The following is a 27,193-nucleotide window of genomic DNA, read 5'->3' as shown; positions in this document are numbered from 1 at the left end:
TCTCCTCTCCCTCCTGTACAGCTTTCCTTTCCCCAATGCCTGGAAATTCACAAACACTTAATGAAAGAGAGAGGGAAGCATCAGACCCCGATGGGAGACTTAACACTGCCATCAAGTGAATGCTGGAACCGATTCCAACCCTAAATGGCCAAAGACGTTTTAACACTAAACTGTGGAAAGGCTCCAAAAGGAGAGTGAGAATATTTTCTTCTTACATTCATTTTGCTTTGAATTTCAGGGTGAAGAATGGAGTGAAATGGTGATGGAAATAAGTGTGATATGTTTTAACCCTGTGGGTGCCAAAGAGTTCAGAAGGAATGAGGGCACAGGCTGTGAATTTTTTCGGTTTCCATCTTTCTTTTTAATATTAATTTTTTAGTTTTAGGTGGACATAATATCTTTATTTTATTTTTTATGTGGTGCTGAGGATCGAACCCAGTACCTTAGGCATGCTAAACAAGCATTCTACCACTGAGCCATAACCCCAGCCCCAGGTTTCCATCTTTCTGCCCCTGCAACCTTTTTGGTCCACAGAAAAACACCCTGTAGTTAGTATTTTTAATTTTTATTTTTTTCATTTTGAGATCCATTTCACAAACTATAACAGTTACCCTCTTAAAGTATATAGTCCTGTGGTTTTTAGTACATTTACAAATGTACTAAATTTACATTTACAAAGGAAGCTTGTCATCATTAGTTCTACAACATTTTTATCACCCCCCCAAAGAAACCTATACCTATTGTGAAACTTACGGGACAAATACTCCCTTCAGGAATAATCAGAGAAGCAATGAAGACCAGTGAGACACTGTCTTTCACCTTTAAATCCACAAATAATTTTTTAAAAAGTCTACCCAGTAATGATGGAGGTAGATAGAGCCTGGAGATTTTGGTAAAACAACTTGGTAATTATCAAAAACCTTAAAACTGGGCATGCTCCTGGAATTGTCAATTGTGCTGAAGAGATACCTCAAAAAATGACAAATGAAGTTCTATGAAATGTTATTTACCATTTGAGAGATTAGAAAACTTGCTAATTGTTTAACCAGAGGGTGGCTAAGCAAACTGTAAGGCATTCCCCTGATGGAAAGTTAAGCAGAAATCACAATTTAGGTTTATAGAAATGATCAGTAATAATAATAAAAAAAAGTCCACGTTCTATTAAGAAGGCTCGCATGATTGCAAATATAAAACAAATGCCTAGAAAACAGTTCAGAGGGAAATATACCAAACTACTGGTGATGTATAGCTAATACATAATGTGAGACTGTTCTTTCTTGGCCATTTTCTTTATTTCTCAGAATGTTTACACTGAAGATGCATCATTTTCATAATAAGAATAAGTCATTTTTATTTTTTTCACAAAAAATCCCCCTTTAGTTTTTTTTTTAATATTTTCTTTTTAAAATTAATTAATTAATTTTAATTGGGTGTATATGACAGCGGAATGCATTTTGATTCACTGTACACAGTTGCAGCACGAGTTTACATTTCTATGGTTGTACACATGTAGCATCACACCATATGTGCAGTCATACATGTACCTAGGGTAATGATGTCCATCTCATTCCATCATCTTTCCTGCCCTCATGCACCTTCCCCATATCTCCCACCCCTTTGCCCAATCAAAGTCTCCTCCGCCCCTTATGAATCAGCAACCACTTATCAGAGAGAACATACAGCCTTTGGTTCTTTGGGATTGGCTTACTTTGCTTAGCATGATAGTCTCCAACTCCATCCAGTTACCTGCAAATGCCATAACTTTATTCTCTCTTAATGCTGAATAATATTCCATTGTGTATATATACCACAGTTTCTTTATCCATTCATCTATTGAAGGGCATCTAGGTTGCTTTCACAGTTAAGCTATTGTGAATTGAGCTGCTGTGAACACTGATGTGGCTGTGTTACTATAGTATGCAGATTTTAAGTCCTTTGGGTATAGACCGAGGAGTGGGACAGCTGGGTTGAATGGTGGTTCCATTCCAAGTTTTCCAAGGAATCTCCATACTGGTTTTCATATTGGCTGCACCAATTTGTAGTCCCATCAGCAATGTATTAGTGTGCCTTTCTCCTCACATCCTCACTAACATTTATTGTTGTCTGTATTCTTGATAACTGCCATTCTGACTGGCGTGAGATGAAATCTTAGAGTAGTTTTGATTCGCATTTCTCTAATTACTAGAGATGTTGAACATTTTTTCATATATTTCTTGATTGAGTGTATATCTTCTTCTAACAAGTGTGTGTTTCACTCTTTAGACTATTTATTTTTTGGTGTTAAAGTTTTTTTAAGTTCTTTATATATCCTGGAGATTAGTGCTTTATCTGACGTGTCTTTGGCAAAAATTTGCTCCCAAAATGTAGGCTCTCGGTTCACCTCATTGATTGTTTTTTTTTGCTGAGAAGAAGCTTTTTAGTTGAGTCCATCCTGTTATTAATTCTTGATTTTTTTTTAAATTTTTTATTGTTGGCTGTTCAAAACATTACATAGTTCTTGATATATCATATTTCACACTTTGATTCAAGTGGGTTATGAGCTCCCATTTTTACCCCATATACAGATTGCAGAATCACATCAGTTACACATCCATTGATCTACATATTGCCATACTAGTGTCTGTTGTGTTCTGCTGCCTTTCCTATCCTCTACTATCCCCCCTCCCCTCCCCTCCCCTCTTCTCTCTCTGCCCCCTCTACTGACATTAATTTGTCCCCCTTGTATTATTTTTCCCTTTCCCCTCACTTCCTCTTGTATGTACTTTTGTATAACTCTGAGGGTCTCCTTCCATTTCCATGCAATTTCCCTTCTCTCTCCCTTTCCCTCCCACCTCTCATCCCTGTTTAATGTTAATCTTCTTCTCATGCTCTTCGACCCTACTCTGTTCTTAGTTACTCTCCTTATATCAAAGAAGACATTTGGCATTTGTTTTTTAGGGATTGGCTAGCTTCACTTAGCATAATCTGCTCTAATGCCATCCATTTCCCTGTAAATTCTATGATTTTGTCATTTTTTAATGCAGAGTAATACTCCATTGTGTATAAATGCCACATTTTTTTTATCCATTCGTCTATTGAAGGGCATCTAGGTTGGTTCCACAGTCTTGCTATTGTGAATTGTGCTGCTATGAACATCGATGTAGCAGTGTCCCTGTAGCATGCTCTTTTTAGGTCTTTAGGGAATAGACCGAGAAGGGGAATAGCTGGGTCAAATGGTGGCTCCATTCCCAGCTTTCCAAGAAATCTCCATACTGCTTTCCAAATTGGCTGCACCAATTTGCAGTCCCACCAGCAATGTACAAGTGTACCCTTTTCCCCACATCCTCGCCAGCACTTGTTGTTGTTTGACTTCATAATGGCTGCCAATCTTACTGGAGTGAGATGGTATCTTAGGGTGGTTTTGATTTGCATTTCTCTGATTGCTAGAGATGGTGAGCATTTTTTCATGTACTTGTTGATTGATTGTATGTCCTCCTCTGAGAAGTGTCTGTTCAGGTCCTTGGCCCATTTGTTGATTGGGTTGTTTGTTCTCTTATTGTCTAATTTTTTGAGTTCTTTGTATACTCTGGATATTAGGGCTCTATCTGAAGTGTGAGGAGTAAAGATTTGTTCCCAGGATGTAGGCTCTCTATTTACCTCTCTTATTGTATCTTTTGCTGAGAAAAAACTTTTTAGTTTGAGTAAGTCCCATTTGTTGATTCTAGTTATTAACTTTTGTGCTATGGGTGTCCTATTGAGGAATTTGGAGCCCGACCCCACAGTATGTAGATCGTAGCCAACTTTTTCTTCTATCAGACGGCGTGTCTCTGATTTGATATCAAGCTCCTTGATCCATTTTGAATTAACTTTTGTGCATGGCGAGAGAAAGGGATTCAGTTTCATTTTGTTGCATATGGATTTCCAGTTTTCCCAGCACCATTTGTTGAAGATGCTATCCTTCCTCCATTGCATGCTTTTAGCCCCTTTATCAAATATAAGGTAGTTGTAGTTTTGTGGATTGGTTTCTGTGTCCTCTATTCTGTACCATTGGTCCACCCGCCTGTTTTGGTACCAGTACCATGCTGTTTTTGTTACTATTGCTCTGTAGTATAGTTTGAAGTCTGGTATCGCTATACCGCCTGATTCACACTTCCTGCTTAGCATTGTTTTTGCTATTCTGGGTCGTTTATTTTTCCATATGAATTTCATGATTGCTTTCTCTATTTCTACAAGAAATGCTGTTGGGATTTTGATTGGCATTGCATTAAACCTATAGAGAACTTTTGGTAATATCGCCATTTTGATGATGTTAGTTCTGCCTATCCATGAACAGGGTATATTTTTCCATCTTCTAAGATCTTCTATTTCTCTCTTTAGGGTTCTGTAGTTTTCATTGTATAAGTCTTTCACCTCTTTTGTTAGGTTGATTCCCAAGTATTTTATTTTTTTTGAAGATATTGTGAATGGAGTGGTTGTCCTCATTTCCATTTCAGAGGATTTGTCGCTGATATACAGGAATGCCTTTGATTTATGCGTGTTGATTTTATATCCTGCCACTTTGCTGAATTCATTTATTAGCTCTAATAGTTTCTTTGTAGACCCTTTTGGGTCTGCTAGGTATAGAATCATGTCATCTGCAAATAGTGATAATTTAAGTTCTTCTTTTCCTATTTTTATGCCTTTAATTTCTTTCGTCTGTCTAATTGCTCTGGCCAGTGTTTCGAGAACTATGTTGAACAGAAGTGGTGAGAGAGGGCATCCCTGTCTTGTTCCAGATTTTAGAGGGAATGCCTTCAGTTTTTCTCCATTCAGAATGATGCTAGCCTGAGGCTTAGCATAGATTGCTTTTACAATATTGAGGTATGTTCCTGTTATCCCTAGTTTTTCTAGAGTTTTGAACATAAAGGGATGCTGTACTTTGTCGAATGCTTTTTCCGCATCTATCGAGATGATCATATGGTTCTTATTTTTAAGTCTATTGATGTGGTGAATAACATTTATTGATTTCCGTATATTGAACCAGCCTTGCATCCCAGGGATGAATCCTACTTGATCATGGTGCATAATTTTTTTGATATGTTTTTGTATCCGATTCGCCAGAATTTTATTGAGGATTTTTGCATCTAGGTTCATTAGAGATATTGGTCTGTAGTTTTCTTTCTTTGAAGTGTCTTTGTCTGGTTTAGGTATCAGGGTGATGTTGGCCTCGTAGAATGAATTTGGAAGTTCTCCCTCTTTTTCTATTTCCTGAAGTAGCTTGAAAAGTATTGGTATTAGTTCCTCTTTAAAGGTTTTGTAAAACTCTGCTGTATACCCATCCGGTCCTGGGCTTTTCTTAGTTGGTAGTCTTTTGATGGTTTCTTCTATTTCCTCAATTGATATTGGTCTGTTTAGGTTGTCTATATCCTCCTGACTCAATCTGGGCAGATCATATGACTTAAGAAATTTATCTATGCCTTCACTATCTTCTAATTTATTGGAGTATAAGGATTCAAAATAATTTTTGATTATCTTCTGTATATCTGAAGTGTCTGTTGTGATATTGCCTTTTTCATCCCGTATGCTAGTAATTTGAGTTCTCTCTCTTCTTCTCTTCGCTAGCATGGCTAAGGGTCTGTCGATTTTGTTTATTTTTTCAAATAACCAACTTTTAGTTTTGTCAATTTTTTCAATTGTTTCTTTTGTTTCGATTTCATTAATTTCAGCTCTGATTTTAATTATTTCTTGCCTTCTACTTCTTTTGCTGTTGTTTTGCTCTTCTTTTTCTAGGGTTTTGAGATGAAGTATGAGATCATTTATTTGTTGGTTTTTTCTTTTTTTTAGGAATGAACTCCAAGCAATGAATTTTCCTCTTAGAACTGCTTTCAATGTGTCCCATAGATTCCGATATGTTGTGTCTGTGTTTTCATTAATCTCTAAGAATTTTTTAATTTCCTCCTTGATGTCTTCTATAACCCATTGATCATTCAGTAACCTATTGTTCATTCTCCAAGTGATGTATTCTTTTTCCTTCCTTCTTTTATTGTTGATTTTCAGTTCCATTCCATTATGATCAGATAGGATGCATGGTATTATCTCTACTCCTTTATATTGTCTAAGAGTTTCCCTGTGACATAATATATGATCTATTTTTGAGAAGGATCCATGTGCTGCTGAGAAAAAAGTGTAACTGCTTGATATTGGGTGGTATATTCTATATATGTCAATTAAGTCTAGGTTATTAATTGTGTTATTGAGTTCTATAGTTTCCTTATTCAACTTTTGTTTGGAAGATCTGTCCAGTGGCGAGAGAGGTGTGTTGAAGTCTCCCATGATTATTGTATGGTGGTCTATTAGACTCTTGAACTTGAGAAGAGTTTGTTTGATGAACATAGCTGCACCATTGTTTGGGGCATATATATTTATGATTGTTATGTCTTGTTGGTGTATGGTTCCCTTAAGCAGTATGTAGTGTCCCTCTTTATCCCTTTTGATTAACTTTGGCTTGAAATCTATTTTATTTGATATGAGTATGGACACTCCTGCTTGTTTCCGAAGTCCATATGAGTGATATGATTTTTCCCAACCTTTCACCTTCAGCCTATGTATGTCTTTTCCTATCAAATGCGTCTCCTGTAGGCAGTATATTGTTGGGTCTTGTTTTGTGATCCATTCTACTAGCCTGTGTCTCTTGATTGGTGAGTTTAAGCCATTGACATTTAGGGTTATTATTGAGATATGGGTTGTTCTTCCAGCCATATTTGTTTATTTATGTTACTAAACATGGTTTGTTTTCCTCTTTGATTATTTTTCCCCCCTTTACTGTCCTACCTCCAACTGTTGGTTTTCATTGTTATTTTCCATTTCCTCTTCCTGTAATGTTTTGCCAAGGATGTTTTGAAGAGATGGTTTTCTAGCTGCAAATTCTTTTAACTTTTGTTTATCGTGGAAGGTTTTAATTTCATCTTCCATCCTGAAGCTTAATTTCGCTGGAAACACAATTCTTGGTTGGAACCCATTTTCTTTCAGTGTTTGAAATATGTTATTCCAGGATCTTCTAGCTTTCAGAGTCTGTGTTGAAAGATCAGCTGTCATCCTGATTGGCTTACCCCTAAATGTGATCTGCTTCCTTTCTCTTGTAGCTTTTAAAATTCTCTCCTTATTCTGTATGTTGGGCATCTTCATTATAATGTGTCTAGGTGTTGGTCTCTTTTGATTTTGCACATTCGGCGTCCTGTAGGCTTCTAGGATTTGGGATTCTGTCTCATTCTTCAAGTCTGGGAAGTTTTCTCGTATTATTTCATTGAATAGATTGCTCATTCCTTTGGTTTGAAACTCTGTCCCTTCCTGTATCCCAATGACTCTTAAATTTGGTCTCTTGATGTTATCCCATATTTCTTGGATGTTCTGCTCATGGTTTCTTAACAGTCTTGCTGAGCTGTCTATGTTCTTTTCAAGTTGAAATACTTTATCTTCATTGTCTGATGTTCTATCTTCTAAGTGTTCTACTCTGCTGGTAGTATTCTCAATTGAGTTTTTAAGTTGGTTTATTGCTTCCTGCATTTCTAGGATTTCTGTTTGTTTGTTTTTTATAACCTCTATCTCCCTGTATAGTTGATCTTTTGCTTCTTGGATTTGTTTATGTAATTCATTGTTGAAGTGATCTTTCATTGTCTGATTTTGCTGTCTGATGTCTTCCTTGAGACTCCAGATCATCTGAAGCATGTATATCCTGAATTCTTTATCTGACATTCCATCTGCTGCAGCTATTACCTCTTCTAACGTTGAGTTGGCCTGCATTGCTTGTGGTCCTTTCTTTCCTTGTCTCTTCATACTGTTCGCGTTCCTTTTTACTTGGTGAAACTGTTGTGCTATTGAATTTTCCCCCTATATATTTATATTGGTCTTGCATAGTTGCAAAGTCTCTCTCACAGGCGCGGGCGGCGGCTCTGTCCCTCCTCCAATTGGGGCAATGTGCCTACCACGCCGGCAGGCCGCTGGGCCTGCTCTGCCGGTCGGTAGCAGGTCCGCCTACCTTGCAGGCGCGGGCGGCGGCTCTGTCCCTCTGCGGGCCGCTAGGCTTGTTCTGTCGGTGGTCGCAGTTCTGCCTACTTTGCAGGCGCAGGCAGCGGCACTGCCCCTCTGCAGGCTTCTGGGGCTGTTCTGCCAGTGGGTCACAGGTCCGCCTACCTTGCAGGCGCGGGGGGGGGCGGCGGCTCTACCCTTCCTCAGGCCACTGGGCCTGTTCTGTCTGTCGGTTGCAGGTCTGGCCTGTTCTGATGGTGGTCACAGTTCCGTCTACCTTGCAGGCGCGGGGGGAGGGGGCGGCTCTGCCTCTCAGCAGGCCGCTGCTCCTCTTCTGCCGGTGGGTCGCAGGCCCGCCTACCTTGCAGGAGTGATTGGAAGCTCTGCCCCTCCGCGGGCCACTGGGCCTTTTCTGTCGGTGGTCACAGTTCCGCCTACCTGGCAGGCGCGGGGGGTGGGGGGCGGCTCTGCCCCTCAGCAGGCCGCTGGGCCTGCTCTGTGGGTGGTCACAGTTCTGTCTACCTTGCCGGCGCAGGGGCAGGGGGTGGCTCTGCCTCTCAGCAGGCCGCTGCTCCTCTTCTGCCGGTGGGTCGCAGGCCCGCCTACCTTGCAGGAGTGATTGGAAGCTCTGTCCCGCCGCGGGCCACTGGGCCTTTTCTGTTGGTGGTCACAGTTCCGCCTACCTGGCAGGCGCGGGGGTTGGGGGGGCGGATCTGCCCCTCAGCAGGCCACTGGGCCTGCTCTGTGGGTGGTCACAGTTCCCTCTACCTTGCCGGCGCAGGGGGAGGGGGCGGCTCTCCCCCTTTAGTTTTGGTTCCTGATTGAATTTATGTGTAAGCTGAAACAACCATACATTGGTGATGTATACTTTGTGGGCTAAAAAGTTAAGGAAGAGTGATTGATTCCATAACCTGTTAAGAGGGACCTTCTCCTTCTGGAAGGTGTGAGACTTCTAAGTGTGTTTTCTGGACCTCTTCTCAAGTGGGCAGTAGGGGCAGAGCAGGTAGCAGGTTGTGAGCACACACAGATGAACAGTTGAAAAATCTAATTAAGGACAGAGGTAAAGCAAAGCCACATACGGAGGCCCCTGCAGGTGCTGAGTGCAGAATCAGAATTTCGGATAACAGAACTAGCAGCGGGGGTGGCTGGATTAGTGGGTTTTTGAGAAGCTTTGGGTCTCAAGTCCTAGGGACCTGGGGGAGGGAACACACCAAACTCAGAATGGCAGTGTTCATGCAAGTCAACCTGGAAGCTAAGCAAGGCCTCTGTGAGCGAGGTCTGAGCTCTAGGCCATGGCCCAGCTCTAGGAAGGTGTAAGGAGGGAGCAAAGCCCTCTTGCTCTTTGGACTCCAGTTCATGGTAGAGGCAGGGGACTTGTTCTCATGCTTGCTGCCTTTGCCCTTTCCTGCTGGAACATTCAGCTTGGCATTTTGATGCTTTGACTTTTGCCCTAAAACTTGGGGCAATGCCAGCAGGCCAGAGGACAAGAGAATGGGTTTCCATGACCTGCAATTCTTCAGGAACCTGAAAGGTTTGATAGAAACATTTCTTCCTAATGTTGGTGTTCAGTCAAGACCTTTTCCACCCTCATTGTCCCTGTTCTCTGAAGTCAGCCACAGGAAAACAAAACAAAAACGTGGGCTTCTATTCGTGAACCAGCAAAGAGAGGAAAGTCAGCATCACATCTGGGTCACAGAGGCAGAGTCTGGCTTTCTGGGCTGTGCTTGTTTCAGGAACAGTTGTGGCAGAACTGGCCGAGGGCCAGGGATCAGAGTGTCACCTGGCACAACCACAAGCAAACACATTAGCAGAAAGCAGCCATCTGAACAGGCTTCGCGGAGGCCCCCTCCCTGGGAATGCAGAGAGGGGAAGCCCAGGAGGTTCCCTATCCAGCCCTGCTCTGATCTCTCCAGTCTCCATAGACGTTCCTTGCTAGAGGACCCCGTATTCTTTCAAGGAAAGATAAATTCCTTTTCTTTAAGTCATTTCTAGCCAAGAAGATCAACTCCTTAAAAGCAAAAGATGAACTCTGAATAAGTGACTTTCCTTTTCTTTTCTCTCTCTCTTTTTTGCCATCAAGCTCACAGAATGGTGTCATGGTCTCTGCGGTTTCCCTTTTCACTGATGGGTTACCTGGTTATAAAGTCAGAGCCCAGTAAAAATCTGAGAACTTGTCATGAAGTCATTTGTTTTGGAACTTGAAGCCATTTTTTAGGGGACCCATCTTTTCTTTGAAGAATGACACCCTCTTCCCCCACCCCCCGCCTCTGTGTCTTCACCTTGGTACTTTATGCAACACCAACAGTCCTGGCATTTGCAACCCTATAGTGGTTCAGAATTTCAAAGCTTTCAGAAGGGTGGTTGGGTGGGAATGCTGATAAATCAGGCAGTAGAAAACATACATGGTCCTCTCTAATGCTGTGGCCTCTTAATGGGACCTAAGAGCAAAGAGGAACTACCGGCCAGGTCAGTGGACGAGAGGGTGTCTGCCTCAGTGAAGGTTTCCCAAGGGATCCACACCTGTGGAAGACAAGTTGTGCCACAAAGACACAGAGGAAGTGAAAGGAGGGAGATAAATAAGAGGAAGAGAATGTGGAGCCACCTGAAGGCCTCAGTGACACTTTCCCATGTGAAACAGCATTTGGGATGACAAACTCGTTACTTGTGTGGGATGAACACTGTTACATGGGCTACACCACTTGTTGATGACCTACTTAAAACCTGACTAAAATCCAGTCAGGTTTAAAAAAAAAATTTTTTTAAATTTAATGAATTCAAAAGAGGGAGCAGATGGTTTATGAATAGCATACATTTTGTAAACACTATTGCTTATAAAACTTACAGAAAAGCACATGAATGCTTTTTTTTTTTTAGTGATGTCTTGCATAATATTTAGACTTGAAGTTATCACCTTAAAGACAGCACAATCTTCTCTTTTCTTCTAGAAGTTTGTAGGACTCTGGCATCAGATAGGGTTGCCCTGGGCCCGAAACATGAGAGGACACAGCCTTGACAACCTTGAGACCCGAATCCGTATCACTGAAAATAAACTGTGGAGGATGCAGTAGTGAGGAGTGTGGCAGATTGCTTGTTTTCCCACAAAACCCATCCTTGCTCCCTCCACAGCAATGGAGTTTCAGCTAGACCTGAAGCTGTGCAGCTGAAGACTGCACCTTCAGACTCTCTTGCAACCAGGTGTGGCAATGTCACTAAATCTGGCCAAGTGGTTGTGAATGGATGTGACAAATCCAACTTCTGCATCCTTCAAGTGGGAGTGGGTGTCTTCCATTATCCTTCCCATTTCCTGTGGGCTGGAAAGTGGATGTGGTGCTGGCAAATTGGCTTAAACAGGCTGAGGATGACAACTCTGTTAAGGAATGGTGCAGTCACAGGACAGAAAGGCCCTGGAGGGTCTTGTAGAACACGACTGCTCACTCGCCCTAAAGTGTCAATCTTTGACCCTCACATGAAAGCTGCAGGGATGCATACCCTATGTGTTTTTGGGGGGTTGTGTATGTGTGTCTGTGATGGAGTCTTTTTTGTTGTAAGAGGTAGCCTGCACCTTGACACAAGAAGGGCGTGAAAGTCCCAGAGATCAAAGGCTGACTCTGTTGGGTACGGGTCTCTACATCCACCCCTAATTCCCACAGACCTACTTTAACACCAACAGTTAAACCTGGATTAAGGCACATTAGTTTAGTATGAACTCGCTCATTGGGAACTTATTTTCTGCTTGGAATTTTCTATTGGGTCTTTCATTTAATCCTCAGAGCAATCTTGCAAGTGTATTTCATAGTTAAGGAAGCTTGGGATCACAGAATTTAAATAACTTGCCTTTACCCAGTCTGAGGGACTGGATCTAAATCCACCCACTTCAATCATATATTCTCCCTGTTAGACCATGATATCTTTGAGAGGCATGCTCTGCTCCTAGCTATTTTCTATGTCCAAACAGGTTGGTCTGCAAGTATCCAGGGCATATTAGATACAGAATATCAAGCTCGTATTTCAGAGAAGTCCTGGAAGTAGTAGTATTTTGGAGCATGACTGCTGAGTATCTCTGTGGCCTGAGTGTATCCCTGACCCTCTGGAGCCAGTTTCCTCATTAGCTGAGCCATGGACTTCAACAGGAGCTCTCCAACATTCATACCAAGGCCAGCACTCCAGAAGGAGCTAGAGCCCTCTGTGCATATTCAAGCAGAACCACCAAGCCTGCAGGCTGGCCCAGCACACCTCTTAGTGTCCTGAAGCTGAACCTTAGGAAACATGAGGAGCCATGCAGAGATCTAAGCATATGGTCACATTTGTTCAAATGCCCCCTGTTCAAATGCCCCGGTCATGGCCCGAACCTTGTCCATGAGATATGAAACTTTTTTTATTTTTATTTTTTAGTTATAGATGGATACAATACCTTTATCTTATTATTTTATTTATTTCTGTGGTGCTGAGAATTGAACCCAGTGCCCCATGTATGCAAGGCAAGAATGCTACCACTGAGCCACAACCTCAGCCTCGAGATATGAGATTTTTAATGATGTAAGAAGAGCTGAACATTGCTATGTCCTACTGTTTTTATTTTATTTTATTTTGCACTGTGATTTAAAGTGTTTTTTCTTACTGCAGTTTTCAGAAGACCTGACTATGTCCTCCCTGTTGCTAGAATGGAGAACAACTTGTGATCCTGCTCAACCAGCTGAGGCACTTGTGACAAGTTTTGGTCTTGACCCACCTCCTCCCTCATCACATAGAGGCCCCAACTCTCTCTGGCTCTCACCTAGGGGTTGCTAGCTACAGGGATCTCCTTCTCAGATGCTGGAGAGGAGGAAGAAAGAAAACAATAACAAGAATAAAGAGTCTTGCCCCCACCCCTCACATAAAAGTTACTCAGAAATCACCATGGTGGGGCTGGGGATATAGCTCAGTTTGTAGAGTGCTGGCCTCACATGCACAAGGCCCTGGGTTCAATCCCCAGCAGTACACACACACACACACACACAAAAGAAATCACCATAGTGACAAATCACCCGTTTTCAACTACTTCACTTCCTTTGTGTTTTGTCTCTCTTCACATATCTTTAATTTATATTCAGCCCTGCCTCTAGCCCTTATTCAGCCAATGTATTTCTATCCCCTCTAAGTGACAGGCCTGTGTCAAAGGGCTTTCGACATAATATCAAGTAACTGTGGCCCCTGCCTTGCTTATATATACTTAAAAGAGGACAGGCAAGTAAATCAGTGGTTTCAGGACAGGGAGGGAGCACAGAGGGGGTTCTAATTCATTCAGATCAGGAATCAAAAAGATGACTGGACACTGGCCCAGACGGAGAAGGGGCATGCTGCAGGCAGAGGAATACTACCTCTGAGGGCACATGGAGCAGCATGTGGTCTCCAAGAACAGTAAGTGGTCCTGTGGCTCATTTGATTTCTGTCCAAACTTATGGAGTACTCAATGTGCCAAGTATATCACAAGGCTCTGGGTGCTAAGGGTTAAGAAGACAGGTAGGTCTCTGATCTATAGGAGCCTATCTGCACTGCTGTGAAAGTGGCTGGAAATGAACCTGAGAAGTACCTAGAAGCCAGATCATAAACAACTAGATATATGTCCTTTCCACTGAGTACTTACTGTGGAGTCTGTAGCTTTGCTATATGAAATATGCAAATCATTTCCTATGCTCCATCACTAGCCTCATGAGCTGGTTATTATATATTATTAATATTCTCTATCAATGGTGCTACTTTACAGATGGAGGAATTAAGTGTAGGGAGGTCAAGTTATTTGCCTCAGGCCTCAGAGGTAGGCTGAATTGGATTTTAACTCAGACCTGGCTAGAATCTAAGACTTATACTCTTAATCGTGTGCTGATATGCTAAAGCATTTGTACATTACCCATCTGATACTTATCCAGTCTTAAGTGGGAGTGAAACTGGGTCTTGAAAGACACATACTGAAACTGAGGAGGGAGGAGGAGCATGAGGAGCCAGAGCAGCCAAGAGTGGGAGGAGATTGCACCAGGTGGTTGGAGGGAGAGGCATCTGGGTAAGACCGGACTTCATAAGCTGGACAAACAACTCTATCCATTCTGGCTACCTGTCCATGCATAATTCATACTCATAAATCATCCTCGATGCTAGAAAACAAGTAGCTTTTGTTGAATGTGAGCATTAAGACCTGAAACCTTTTATGTCTGCAGACTATATGAGTTACATTACCTGAGAGGCCTTGCACAAAAAGAACCTCAGGGTCTTTTGGGCCTGATAGGAGTGGGAGATGGAGGCTTGTGGTGCAGCTGTGTAGGCAGCTGCCTAAACATGACGAGGACAGATAACAACAGAGATAAGACATCTGCAAGGCAGAACATCAGGGGGACATCAGTGCCCACTGAAAAAAGCACATAATGGCTAATATCCAACAAAAGACTGAAGTCACAGAGGAGCCTAAAGGAGTGGCTGGGATTAGAGGTATAGATGAGTGTTTCTCCCCCAACTGCTGAGTTTGCTCTGTCAAGTCAAACAGGAACATTTTTACTGTGATGAACACATGGCAATTATACTTCAGTTCTGCATCAAATATGCAGCCTATTTTTCAGCCATGGCAGCTCTATTTACATATATAGGTTCAGTACAGAGGATGGAAACTCTTGCTCATCTACTAGGAAGAGCCATCAATCAGCAGCTCTGCGTAGAAAAAGGCACTTTGTCCCAGCACTGACTGAGCAGAACTGGTCTGTCCCTGAGCACTCATGCTGTGGTCCCGTGGAGCTACCTTATAAGACTCCAGGTGATGATGACCCGAGTATGGCTTTGTGCTCTGTGCCAGTCCTGGTTCAATACAACCCAAATTGACTCAGCAAGTAACAATGGTACACACTTGGAATAAATCCAGGCAACAGCTCTGCCATAACTCTTTTTGACAAAGGCTGACTTGACAAGATGATTATCAGCCTGGGGTGGAAAAAATGGTCCTGGGCATAGCCAGCCTACATATTCTGAGTGTTCACTATTCCACCAGTTTCATCATTCATCTGGACGTGCGTTCCCCAGATGCACTCCCTTTGAGAACCTTCTATTTCCTAGTCATCTTCCTTCTCTTAAGATTTGCATTTTCTACATAGGCTCCATTGCTAAAATAAAAATATTGCTAAAAATAGTGGATCCGCATAACTCTTATGGAATCGACAGACTATTTATATCAACTTCTGCTTTTTTTGAACCCACTAAACTGTTTTCTGACTTCTTTTCCTTACTATACCTCAACTTTTAAAATTTTTTTCTGTTCTGACACCCTTGCTAGTTAAACTTATCTTCCACTCTTTTCGCTATTTCTTTGGTGCTTCAAACATTTGGCTCTTTAAGTTAAAATAAAGACCTTGAATTTTTCCTCTTTATTTTGACTATTTATCCATGAAGGAAGGGGGGGAATAGAATCAACATGCTGTTATGGCTTGGCTATGAGGTGTCCCCCTCAAATTTCCTGTGTTAATGCAAGAGTGTCTGAAGGTGAAATGATTGGATTAGGGGAGTTGTAACCTAATCAGTCTGTCCTAGTTTGAATAGATTAACTGGGTGTTAACCATAGGCATGGCTGGAGCAGGTAGGTCACTGGGGTGTGCCCTTGAAGAGTTCATCTTCCCTGCAACCTCTTCCCCTTGCTCTCTCTGCTTCTTGACTGCCATGAAAGAAGCAGTGCTTCTTCACCATGCCCTTCTATCATGATGTTCTGCCTTACCTTGGGCCCAGAGCAATGGAGTCAGCCACCCATGGACAGAACCTCTGAAACCATGAGCTAAAATAAATTCCTCTAAGTTGTCCTTGTCAGGTATTTTGGTCCCAGTGACTAGAAGCTGATTAACACACATGCCTAGTTCACCAGGGAATACTGTGTACCCTGAAGATCTAGAGTGAGGCTCAGCTGTCTGAAGAATCTTCATTTTTCACAGATTCACAGGTGATGCTATGGTATCACCTCACTGTAGGGGTCTGGAATTTAAAGCATATAATTTCAACTCTGTCTTCGAAGCCAGATGCCCCCAAAGTCCATGGCTGCAATCACAGGAAAGCTCACTGGGGATGTGCAATGGGGACAGGTACATCCCTGGGGACTGCTGATCCCTCAGTAGAGACACCCGAGGATCTGGAAAAACTCAGCCCAATATCTCTCCGTTCCCTGCTCTTCCTTTTCTGCCTGGGCAAGGTTTGGCCTGTGTGTTCCTTCATTCAACCCCACCTCATCTGGTGAGGCACTTGGAGTCGCACTGATATCATTCCCTTTTCAACACAAAGCCCTAAATTGCCTGCTCAGACTGGGTACTGCTCTGAATAGGCTGTTCCTGCTGCCTTTAATAAACACTTCCAAATGACCATGATTAAGCGACATAGTGAACCTCTTCCTAAGTCCTGTAAAGGAACTTTCTGTCTTCCTATGTGATGTTCCCCCAGATTCCTCTGCCCCTGCTCTTTCTGTTCTTGTTCAGGGAAATTGTGTACAGGTGGCTCCCTGTCAACCTCACTGCCACCCATGGCTCCACCCTCCCTCCCTCCCCATCTCTAAGAGAACAAGCGGGGAAGTGCCTGGATTGGCCAGACAGGTTCCCTCTGTTTATCTGTTCCCATAATCCTCCTGTTTTGAAACTGAAATATCCTTAAGGCAAAGTGCCGATGACTATGATACGATTGTTCTTTGAGTTTAAAAATATCTTCAAGGTGTCAAAAGCTCTATAGATTCCACTGGGCACCTGAAACCCGCCCTGTCATTCAACACCAGTAATGTACTGAGGGTGGAGACAATTTGTTTTGTTTAAATTATTAACTAAGTGCAGAGTTCTGGCAAGATGCGTGTGTGGGAGACGCTGGAGTTATGTTGAGAGGAAATGGAGATGATATGATATAAATACAAATGGAGTTTGGAATGGGTTTCAAGGAGGACATGCAGAGCCTGTCTTCCAACAAGCTGGCTCCATTCCCACAGCCTGCCAGGGCTCTGCCTCCATGGTTGCTGGCGTCCTGCTGGAACTGGCTGATGCCTGCCCAGCTCAGTGTCTTAAGAGAGGCTCTGGCTCTGCCCTGTTCCTCTTCTTTCTCTCCTCTCTCTGCTCTCTTCCTCTCTGCTCTCCGCCTCTCCTTTTCTTCCCCTTTGGGCAGCCCCCCAATAAAATCTCTTGGTTTTTTTTTAAAAAAAATAGAGTGGCTCTGGCCAGGTGGCTCATTATTTGAGGGTGGATGTGGGAGAAGAGTAGTCGTGATTTTTCTTCTAATAGTTTCAGCTCTATTCCTTCAGTTTGGAGACAGGTTTCCTTCCATTTTTTTTTTTTCCTCCTCCTTTCTCATTCCCCCAGGGTGACAGAGGAGAGAAAGTCATGATTGAGGGGGAAGGGTTTCTATTGTGGGTAGGTGGTTAATGCTGTTCTGACTTCTTCCCTGTATGATGTGAATTATGCCAACTGCAGGAGTCTGCTATCAATTACTGATAGGAAGTGACTGGTACGTGACCATTTCCGATGGAAAACAAAGTGGAAAGAACAACTTTATATGCAGTTTACAGTAACTGAAAACATCTAGACCATCGTCAAGCCACACAATAGGTGTTCAGCAAACTGCACATATTACCATTTTGTGTACGTGAGGACGGACTCAGGCTGAAGCCTGGGAGTTTTCTCTTTTCCATGGCTGGCTTTCTATTCCAAGCACAAATGAGACCCAGTGACTTCCTGGTTACCCAGGAGACAGCCAGTCTGCCATCACAGGCATCCAGCCACCCCACCCAATAATCAGTGTGGACCAGAGATAACATGGACTATGTTAACTGAGTAGACAGCAAAATGAATTACTGTGATAAAAAGTGCAAAGAAAATGAAGAAGGGAGAAATTAAACAGCTCTGCCTAACTTATTTGACTTATATTCAGGAAAGAGTCAACTTTCTTGCAAAAGGAACCCTAACAGTTCTGTGAGACTCACATTTTGTAATGTGTTAGTTGGAAGGTGGGGAGGGAGGGTTGTTTATCATTTTTGAAGAACAAAGCTTTCAGTGTAACTCTTGGTTTAAAAACTCAGTCTGAATTATATAATCAAAGGGTCACTGTAACTAAGGCACTAGAATTAGACAGCATTTCTGCATGTAATAAGCTAATTTTCACCTAAATACTGATGTGCTAACATAGACTTTTCAGAATCCTACTCTAATGATGGGCAGCACAGAGAACAACAAATAGATCTCAGGACAGAAAGACTGTATTTAGCTCCATTACTTCCTTAAAAACCATGAAAAGACAGTTTTGAAAACCTTATCATTTAGCACTTTAGGCAGAGTCCTCATGGCCTGGTATGGTACCAAACTGGAAACTCAAAAGGAATAAAGAAAATGTGGGTTTGGGGCAGCCATATTCAGAGTCCTCAGTGATCACTTCTGTGGCCCCATGAAGGGTCCTCGGCCTCTCCCACAACATTGTTCCCCCAGGACTAGGGTCACCTTATTGCAGGATCTTCTCACTGCAGGATCTCCCCAGTGGAACTGCTAAATCTAATCAGTTACTAGATGCTGGGACATCTTAGACTCCTTTAAGCAAGGTCACTTGGCTCTCTTGACCTATGCTGAGATAAGAAGAAGGGATTCTTCTAGTTAGATCAAACACTGACTCTCTGGCCAGAATTGGACAATACTGCTTTTGGGATTAACAGTTGTGTCAGTCCATTTTTCATTGCTGTGATCAAAATACCTGATAGGAATACCATAGAGGAGTAAAAGTTTATTTTGAGCTCACAGTTTCAGGGGTTCAGTCCATAGTTGGCCAACTGCATTACTCTGAGGTGGAAGGGCCTGGTGGAAGAAAGCTGCTTAGCTCATGGCAGAAAGAATGAGCAAGAAGCCAGGGGCAAGACATAATCCTCCAGGGCATGACGCCAGTGACCTACTTCCTCCAGTCACGCCCACCTGCCTACAGTTATCCTTCAGTAGTCCATTCAAGTTACTAATCCGTCAACTGGAGCAATCCACTGATGATGCTGCAGCTCTCATAATCAAATCATTTTGCCACTATGTATTTCTGAACATGAGCTTTTTGAGGGACACCTACATTATATCTTTGCTGTAAACAGGCTCACTGGATTCAGTAATGGAAAGGAAGAAGCGACAGAGGGAAAATAATTCACTTAGAAGTCTCTGGAGAATCTCCAGCATGTCAATGGGGACTGTGACTCTGTCATGGGACAGGCTGCCCTGTCCTTGAACAATGTGAGCTATTACACGGCCATGGGATGGAGGTCTGCCTATCCAAGGAAAATGGTACCATGATGTCATGAGTGGGAGGCGGTGGCTCCTACGACATAGAATGTTCTGTCTTTGTCTTCAATTATCTGCTGAAGAAAGCCTAAAATACTTCCAGTTTCTGGGTGGAGGCTAAGAGCTGGGAGTGAGTGACACATGGAGAAGGAAATCAAGAGAGAGAACTGAAAACCAATTTGGTCACTTGAAGAGCTTTCTCTTTTTGATTCTGACCAACTTCTCTTTTCAGTTAAGTAAAAGTGTTGTGTGACTTTTAGTTCTCCAGTTTTTCTGGGAAGGCACAGAATTAAAGCCTGAGTAGAATGGAGGAAATAACTGGTCACTGTTGGGAACGTGGGAGTAGGTAGTGACTACTACCTACAGTGGACTTGCGGTGAATCTTGTGTAGGAGCCACAAAGACTTCCTACTGACAACCCACAGGCCACTAAGCCTGATCAGTGATGAGGTCAGGGAACAGGAAGACGTTGGAGAGAGCAGACCTGAACAATCCTGCACCCAAAGAACACAGATCTAAGTAAGGCCCATCAACCTGTTGCAAATCTGTGTTTTCTAGGGACTTGGGAATGAAGATGATAAAGGAAACATACACAGTGTTAATGTGTAACTAACAGAATAATGATATCATTCTGTACTCAGAATCAGAAAAAACAATCAAATCCAGAACAAATCACTACTTACTGTCTTATTGACTTATGTTTTCTATTTAAAAGTACCAGAGCCAGGACTACAAAGAGGTGACTGAGGAACTTGTTTGGGAGTAAAATTTAAAGGAATATTGCATTAAGATATTGATTATCTTGATTACTAAATTTTGTAGTGTGTCCTTAAATTATGGCCCCCAGGAGAGTGCCTCCCTAGCCTCATTCTGGGCTCTGCTTGGTTTAAAAAAGAAAAAAAAAGTCCATCAGCTAAAGGTGTTAAGTGATTGGAAATGGCCAGTTAAATAATTAGATAAAAATCAACTAATGGATTCCAAATATATGCTATTCTTGGGCAAGGACTTCCCCTGATAGAAACTATTCAAAGAAAAGAATAAAAATGTGTACAAATATTTAAAACTCGCTTCACTGCTATTCATGAAAAGAGATAAACTGGAAATAATCTAGGTACTCACCCACAGAGGATTAACAAAATATGATATTGAACTGATTCCTATGCAGCTAATAAAATGATGTTGTGGCATATATTCATGATATGCTAATGGGAAATATGCAAGTTACAAAACACTACGTGGAAATACGACTACTTTTCTGGTTTCCCTTCTTGCTCTGTATAATCCATCCTCTACATGACAGAGTGATCCTTTTTAAAATTACTCTCAGGCTTCAAATGGTTTCCTAATGTATTTGGAATAAATCTAAATCATTTGGCCATCCTGTTCTGGCCCCTGCCTATGTCTCCAGCCCCTCCCCCCCTTTTTAATAGTTTTCCCCTTTTTACCTTCTTCCCAGCCATATCAGATTCCTTTCTGCCCTTTAGATACCACTTGAGTGTACTCTAGGGCGCCTGCACCAACTTCTCCCTTTGCCTGAAATATCCTTCCTCAAAATACTCACACAGCTGGCTCCTTCTCATGTCTCATAGCTCAAATATCACCTCCTCAGAAAAGGAGCTTTCCTGGCATCCAATCTCAAGTGGCTACTGCCCTGGCACTCTATTATGTCATTGTTTTAATTACTCCATCGCACTTGGTGCCCTCAGAAATGATCTTATTTGCTTGGTTATTTTCTTGTTTATTATCTACCACCTTCCATGAGAATGAAAGCTCTATTTCATTCTTTGAAATGAAGAATGAAAGAAGAGGCTTTGCCTGACTGTCTACTCACAGTCCACCCAACAGGCCCCAAACCATGCCTGGCATGGAGCAGACCCTCAGAGGGTGAAGGCTGAATGGCTATGGTGAGATGTTCAGAGACACACAGAGGATTGTGCACTTGTGTCTTCACATACAAATAAAGGCTGGAAGTGGGCAGCACAAAGTCTCTTTGGATACTTAAATTCTGGATGATTCTAAGTTTCTTCTTTCTTCTTATATTCATTTTCTACAACAATAGTATATTAACTTTTAAATAATTTTTTTCTTTTGTTTTTTTTTCTTATAGAGTGTCGTCACACTAAGAAAATACTACCATCAGCTGACCCAAGACTAGAACTGTAAGATGCCAGAGAAAAAAAATCCCAGAGGATGCTGATTCAATCCCACCTCTTCTTTCAGAGGTGAAGAGGTTGAGGAACAGACTGGCAGGGGTCAGGGTGGTGGTGCTAGAATATGGCTTCTGGCTCTTTAGCAGACCAGTCAAGAAAGTGGCTCAGGGTGACTTTCACTAAGCTAGTGGTTTGCAAACTTTACCCATGTGAGAACCACTTCATGTGATTCTCCTGGGAAGACACAGCTTCAGGGCTGCATTTCCAGAATGTCTGATTGGGTAGGTCTGAGGCAGAGGCAGAGAACCTGCCTTCTGACAAGGTCCTGGATGCTGCAGGTGCAGATAGATGGTCAAGATCACCCCTAGAGATACAAGAGGCATGTTGCTCCTCATGGCTCCCCTGAAAGTATCTTGTTCTTTGTGTAGGAATGGCAGTGATTCAATTCATATTAAATTCAAGCTGAAGAATTCATAGAAAACCCTAAATAAACCTGAACTATTAGGCTCCCTCCCAGATGTTCCTATGGAAAAGGAGGTAAGGAATTTAAAAAAAAAAATTTTGAGAGCCTACCCTACCCTGAGCATTGTGCTGGATGAGTTTATTTATTTAATCCTTTTTACTATAGAAAATCTAAGTCAGAGAGATTAAAAAGGAACTAAGAGCAACAGGAAGCAGCAGAGTCAAGAGTTCAAATTCACATCTACTTGCCAATAACGTCCAGGCTTATTCTCAACCCTTCAGAATGGAAAGCTGTTACCCGTGACATTGGGAGTAGTAAATCAATGTCCCCAGTGAAGAAACAAACACTCCCAAGAAATTTTAATATGATGTCATGCCCTCAAGGATACACCCATATTAACATCCAGCCTTTCTCTGGGGGTGAAGGCCTGGATCATTCAGCTGATATTCAGCAACTTGGGACCCCACAAGTAAAGATGATGTGAGTTAGTGCCTGGCTTATTACTGCCAGTCTTCTTTGAGGTTAGTAGGACAGTAAGATTTTATCATGGATCTCAGCCTGCGACAATGGAATTCACATACATTTAATGGGGGAAAAGCCTTAATGGGCTCTTTGTAGCTGAACAGAACAACCCCACTTTTCTAAGGAACAAAGTTTGAATTTAAAAGCTAAAAATCAAAATAAAGATAGAAACATAACTTTTACCATGTGAAAGTTAAAATAAACTGGGAACTATTTGATGCTTCCTTTCTATTTATTAAAGGAGACATGAACAAAGGACAGAAGGGATAACTAGGTGACAAGGTCCTTGCACCTACAAACATCCACAGAATCAATGAGCTACAATTTGTCCTACACTTTGGTCACACATGACCTTGAGTTTGAGAAAGCTCTGTAAATACTGATATGGCAAAGGGGCTGGGTGACATTCTCTAACATTGCAGTTTTGACCAGAATTCCAAATTAAGAACAAAGTTAATTATCAGTGGGTTATTTCAGGAACAAAAACAAAAATGTTTTCTCTGTCTGTCTGTATTTCTTCCTTCACTTCATGTTTAATCATCACATGATTTAGTCTAGATACAAAAGAAGCTAAATAAATAAATAGGTGTTACATGAAAATAAAAGAAGTCCATTCTGAGTAACTGTGGCTGTAGCATCACAAGTAGCTCACATGGTCAGTACCTTCCCACTCTCTTTGCTGAGGGCCTTGCTGCCTCTTCTCTAGGAAGCTCGCTTTCTAACCATGATGTTTTAGCTACAAAAAGACAGAAGAGATGTTGAAAGGAAGATAAGTGGGAAGAAGAAATTGGACAGAGTAGATGGAAAAAAGGACAAGAGGACCCCAGAAATGGGTATCTGAGAGTTGTTAAAATTGGATTCTGTCAGGTACAGTGGTGTACGCCTGTAATCCCAGTGGCTTGGGTGGCTGAGGCAGGAGGATTGTGAGTTCAAAGCCAGCCTCAGCAATGGCGAGGCCCTACGCAACTCAGTGAGGCCCTGACTCAGTAAAATATCAAAAAGGGCTGGGGATGTGGCTCAGTGGTTAAGTGCCCCTGGTTCAATCCCCTATACTAAAAAAAAAAAAAAAAAAAAAAAAAAGTTGGATTCCCCTCCTGACTTCTCTCAAAACAATTATGAATGTGTTTAAGTTTTGGAGTGACTGAGGTCTCCTTGATGCAGTCAATCAGTAACGGTGGACCAAATTCACAGCTCTCATTTGCTAATGCTAAAAAGATACAGCTATCTCACCCCCAGCAAAATGTGCAGGATTTTATTTATTATAGAAAAGAGAAGGTCTGCGAGATCTTGTAGAATGAGCCTCAATGTCAAAGCAGAAGAGTCATCTTTCAGTGAGCTTTTGAGCAAGGCATCTAATGTGGAATGCAGGGCTGGACTGCACACTATGAGCAAGTTCCCTTTTTACTCCAGATTCCTGTCCTTTATGAATACTTGGAGAAGAGCCATCTTGCCTTCCCCAGAGGAATTATACAGCTGCAGCTGCAAATGCAGCTTCAGCAGCCGTTGTCCTACTGTTAAATGTTTGCTTTTAAATATTACACCAGCCTAGCAAAAATAGCTGTCTCGTCTCACACACCCAGCACCAGGGACAAAGCTCCTTATCTGCACTCATGCCCACACCTGTGTCCTGGCAGGGATTTAAGAATAAGGCATTCTCTAATTTCTATCTGAATGGACAGTTGTTTACTCCATAAGTTGCAGATATATTTCTGCAGAGGATGGCTGCTCTTGATTCCCACAGATTTCACAGTGGCCTTCAGCCCAGGGTGGTTTATGCAGAAGACCAAAGAAGAGCTACTTGGCAGATAATACTCTCAGAGGGCACACAGCTGGAAAGATCTGTATTCGCTGGAGATGGGAAATGCTTTTCCTGCAATTATTTGATTTTTCCTGGGAGTCTGTTTTTTTGAACAATCTGCTGGGAACTCAGGAACTCCTAGTCTGGTCTTAAGCCTTGTCACTAACCAGATGTATGACTTCGGAAAAATCATCCAGCTTTACTTTACCAGACTTTTCTCGTTTGCTGGGGGTAGGGGTGGGTTCAGGAATGGGAGGGGTGTGGGATGACAATTATCTCTCCCCTGCTTTGTTCATGGGATTTTTGTGAAGATAAAACTAAGTGGTATATGTGAAGGTGTTTAGAAAATGTAAAAGGCTAATTTATTGTTAGGTGACATGTGTATTGTTTTTTTTCCCCATGTCTGGTTGACATTATTAGTGGTATGTTTTCATTTTCTTCTTAGGATGGGGTAGGAATTTCCTCATGCAGAGGAGAGATAGAGTGTGCAACCCAGGCAAAGAGTATCGTCATGCTCTCATTACCACTTGGAAAAATAGAGAGTAGGACCGGAATCTTGTAACACCATCCTAGAAAGTCTGCTTTTGCTAGGGTCACAGAACATTCTGGTTCTTATTCTTCTCATCTTCAGATGCCCCACAAAGAAGGCCATTATTGCAGTGCAGAATGAGTGAATCCATCCACCTACTCACCTGCGCACCATTTATGGACCAGCATTATGTATCTCAGCAGTGTGTACAGAATACAAAGATGCAAAATATCATCCCTATTGCTGAAGAGTGGCCAGTGAGAGACAGTGGAAAGGATTTGCCCTGCTCCAGTGTTTTACTCATGTCCATCTATAGAGACACTCACACACAGAGTTCCATGAGCTCAGGTGTGAGGCCACTCCCTGGTCTGAGGAAGCTGGGTCAGTTTCTCAGAGAACAGGCATCTGCTATGAGTTGGGTATGGTTTGAGTGACTCTCTAAAGTCCACTGTGATTGAAGATTTGGTCTACTGGGAAGTGGTGGAATGTTTGGGATGTGGGTTTAGTGGAAGGTCCTTGGGTAACTGGGGGTATTGTACTGTTTGGTAGTTCTTTTGTGAAGGTTATTATAAAAGCCTAAGTTTGGCACCACCCTGTCCTCTCTGTTGCAGGTTTGGGATGTAATCACTTGCTTGCTCCTGCCATAGCTATCTGTGCTGTGAGATGATGCAGCCAAGGGGAGACCCCCCTGAGCTGGGGTTGTGGCTCAGTGGTAGAGCGCTTGCCTAGTATGTGTGAAGCACTGGGTCCGATCCTCAGCACCACATGAAAATAAATAAAATGAAGGGGATACCCTGCTACTCGGGCTTTCAGGCTCTGAAATGGAAGATAAATAAATCTCTTTACTTCACAAAAGCAGCCTGTCTCAGGTATCTTGTTATACTGATGAAAAGCCAACTAGTATAGAATCTGCACCAGGGCCTGTCTCACAGACTGGCGAAGGTGGAGCTGGGGATGGTTGGGGTGGGTGAAGTGCTTCCTAGGCTGCTTATGAAGGTACAGATACAGGAAAGAGCAAGGAGGATCCCAAGAAGCAGCTTTGTTTGCTGCGACAAAACCCCAATGACTGAATTAAGGCAATTGGATTTAGGCAGGACCTAAATGTGAAAGAGAGAGCGGGCCATTGAGGTTTCTAAGCAAGAGTTACATTGGAGATTTGTATTTTAAAAAGGATTGCTTAGCCAGGGGTGGTGGCACATGACTATAATCCCAGTGTCTGGGGAGGCAGAGGCAGAAGAATTGTGAGTTCAAAGCCAGCCTCAGCAATTTAGTGAGGCCCTAAGTAACTTAGTGAGACTCTGTCTCTAAATAAAATATCAAAAAGGGCTGAGGATGTGGCTCAGTGGTTAAGTCCCGTGGATGTAATCCTGGTGGATTAAAAAAAAAAAAAGTACTTAATAGGATGGTCTAGAGGGAGAAGGTGTGTGAGAGAGAGAGAGAGTAGAAGATTTAAAATTCAAGATTTCCTGAATCTGTACCTTCATAAGCAGCCTAGGTACTTAAAAAAAAATACTTAATAGGATGGTCTAGAGGGAGAATGTGAGAGAGTAGAAGATTTAAAATTCAAGATAAACATCTGCATTTCTCAGTACAGAACATGGTAAAGAAAGTCCTGGTTTACAAGCATTTTCTTCCATATTCTGAATTAACATACTACTAATAAATTTTGAAATAGTAAGTTTCCCTTGCACGATTTATGAAACACTGGCTTCCCATATAACTCTAGGACAATCTCCTGTGAGAAGGAAGACACTCTGTGTTCCTCAAGTGTGAGTGACCTGGTAGCTATCATTGAAGAAAATATTGCAAAAATGAAAGGCAATTTCTAATAATTTGGGGAGGTTCAGCAAGACATGTGGATTTTTCAGTTCTCTCCTTCCTCCCTCCCTCCCTCTTCTTCTTCTAACTCTGCCCCTTCTCCTTCTCCTTTTGCATCCCGTTCCTCCTCCTTCTCTTCCAAATTTAGGTATAATTTTCATACAGTGCAATGTCTAGCCTTAAGTGCACTATCCAATGAGCTCTGACAAATGTTTATACCTGTGTGACCGGAACCCCCATCAAGATACAGAATATTTTCATCACCCTAAAAAATCCATCGGTACCTGCCTTGTAATCAGTCTACCCCAGGCAGACAAGTTATGACTTCCATTACAAGCCTGAGATTTCCATCATGGATAAGTTTTCTCGGTACAGAACTTTATAAATGTCATCAAACAACATGCACTCCTTTTTTTGAGTCATTAGGAAAGAGCAAGGAATACCCCAGGGAGCTCCTTATTTCACTCAGCATAACATTTTTGACACTTATGCATGATATTGCACATTTAGTAGCTTGTTATTACTGAGCAGAACAGTAGCTTTTATTGCTTTATTCATTATAGAAGTTTTACTGCTTAGCAGTATTTTCTTGTATGGATACATCACTATTTGACAGTTTTTTTTTTCATATGAATGATTTGTTTGTACATATATTTAA

The 27,193-nt window shown here is 42.2% G+C and overlaps 1 protein-coding gene across 3 annotated transcripts in view; it reads right to left on the bottom strand.

The window, feature by feature from the left end:
- The window catches only part of Fyn (FYN proto-oncogene, Src family tyrosine kinase), a 207,276-nt gene that overhangs the window by 62,202 nt on the left and 117,881 nt on the right, over nucleotides 1–27,193 (bottom strand). The window contains exon 1 of one of the 3 annotated variants that reach the window (XM_027928302.3): nucleotides 10,895–10,966. The exons of the other annotated variants lie outside the window; for them this stretch is intronic. The gene's annotated coding sequence lies outside the window, so the exon portion shown is untranslated. Of the gene's footprint in view, nucleotides 1–10,894; nucleotides 10,967–27,193 lie in introns of those variants that run through there. 3 annotated transcript variants of the gene reach the window in all.

This window comes from Marmota flaviventris, chromosome 6, assembly GCF_047511675.1.
Source record: "Marmota flaviventris isolate mMarFla1 chromosome 6, mMarFla1.hap1, whole genome shotgun sequence".
In the NCBI taxonomy this organism is placed as follows: Eukaryota; Metazoa; Chordata; class Mammalia; order Rodentia; family Sciuridae; genus Marmota; species Marmota flaviventris.
The sequence above is the reverse complement of the archived record's forward strand: the minus strand, read 5'-3'. Positions and strand labels throughout refer to the sequence as shown.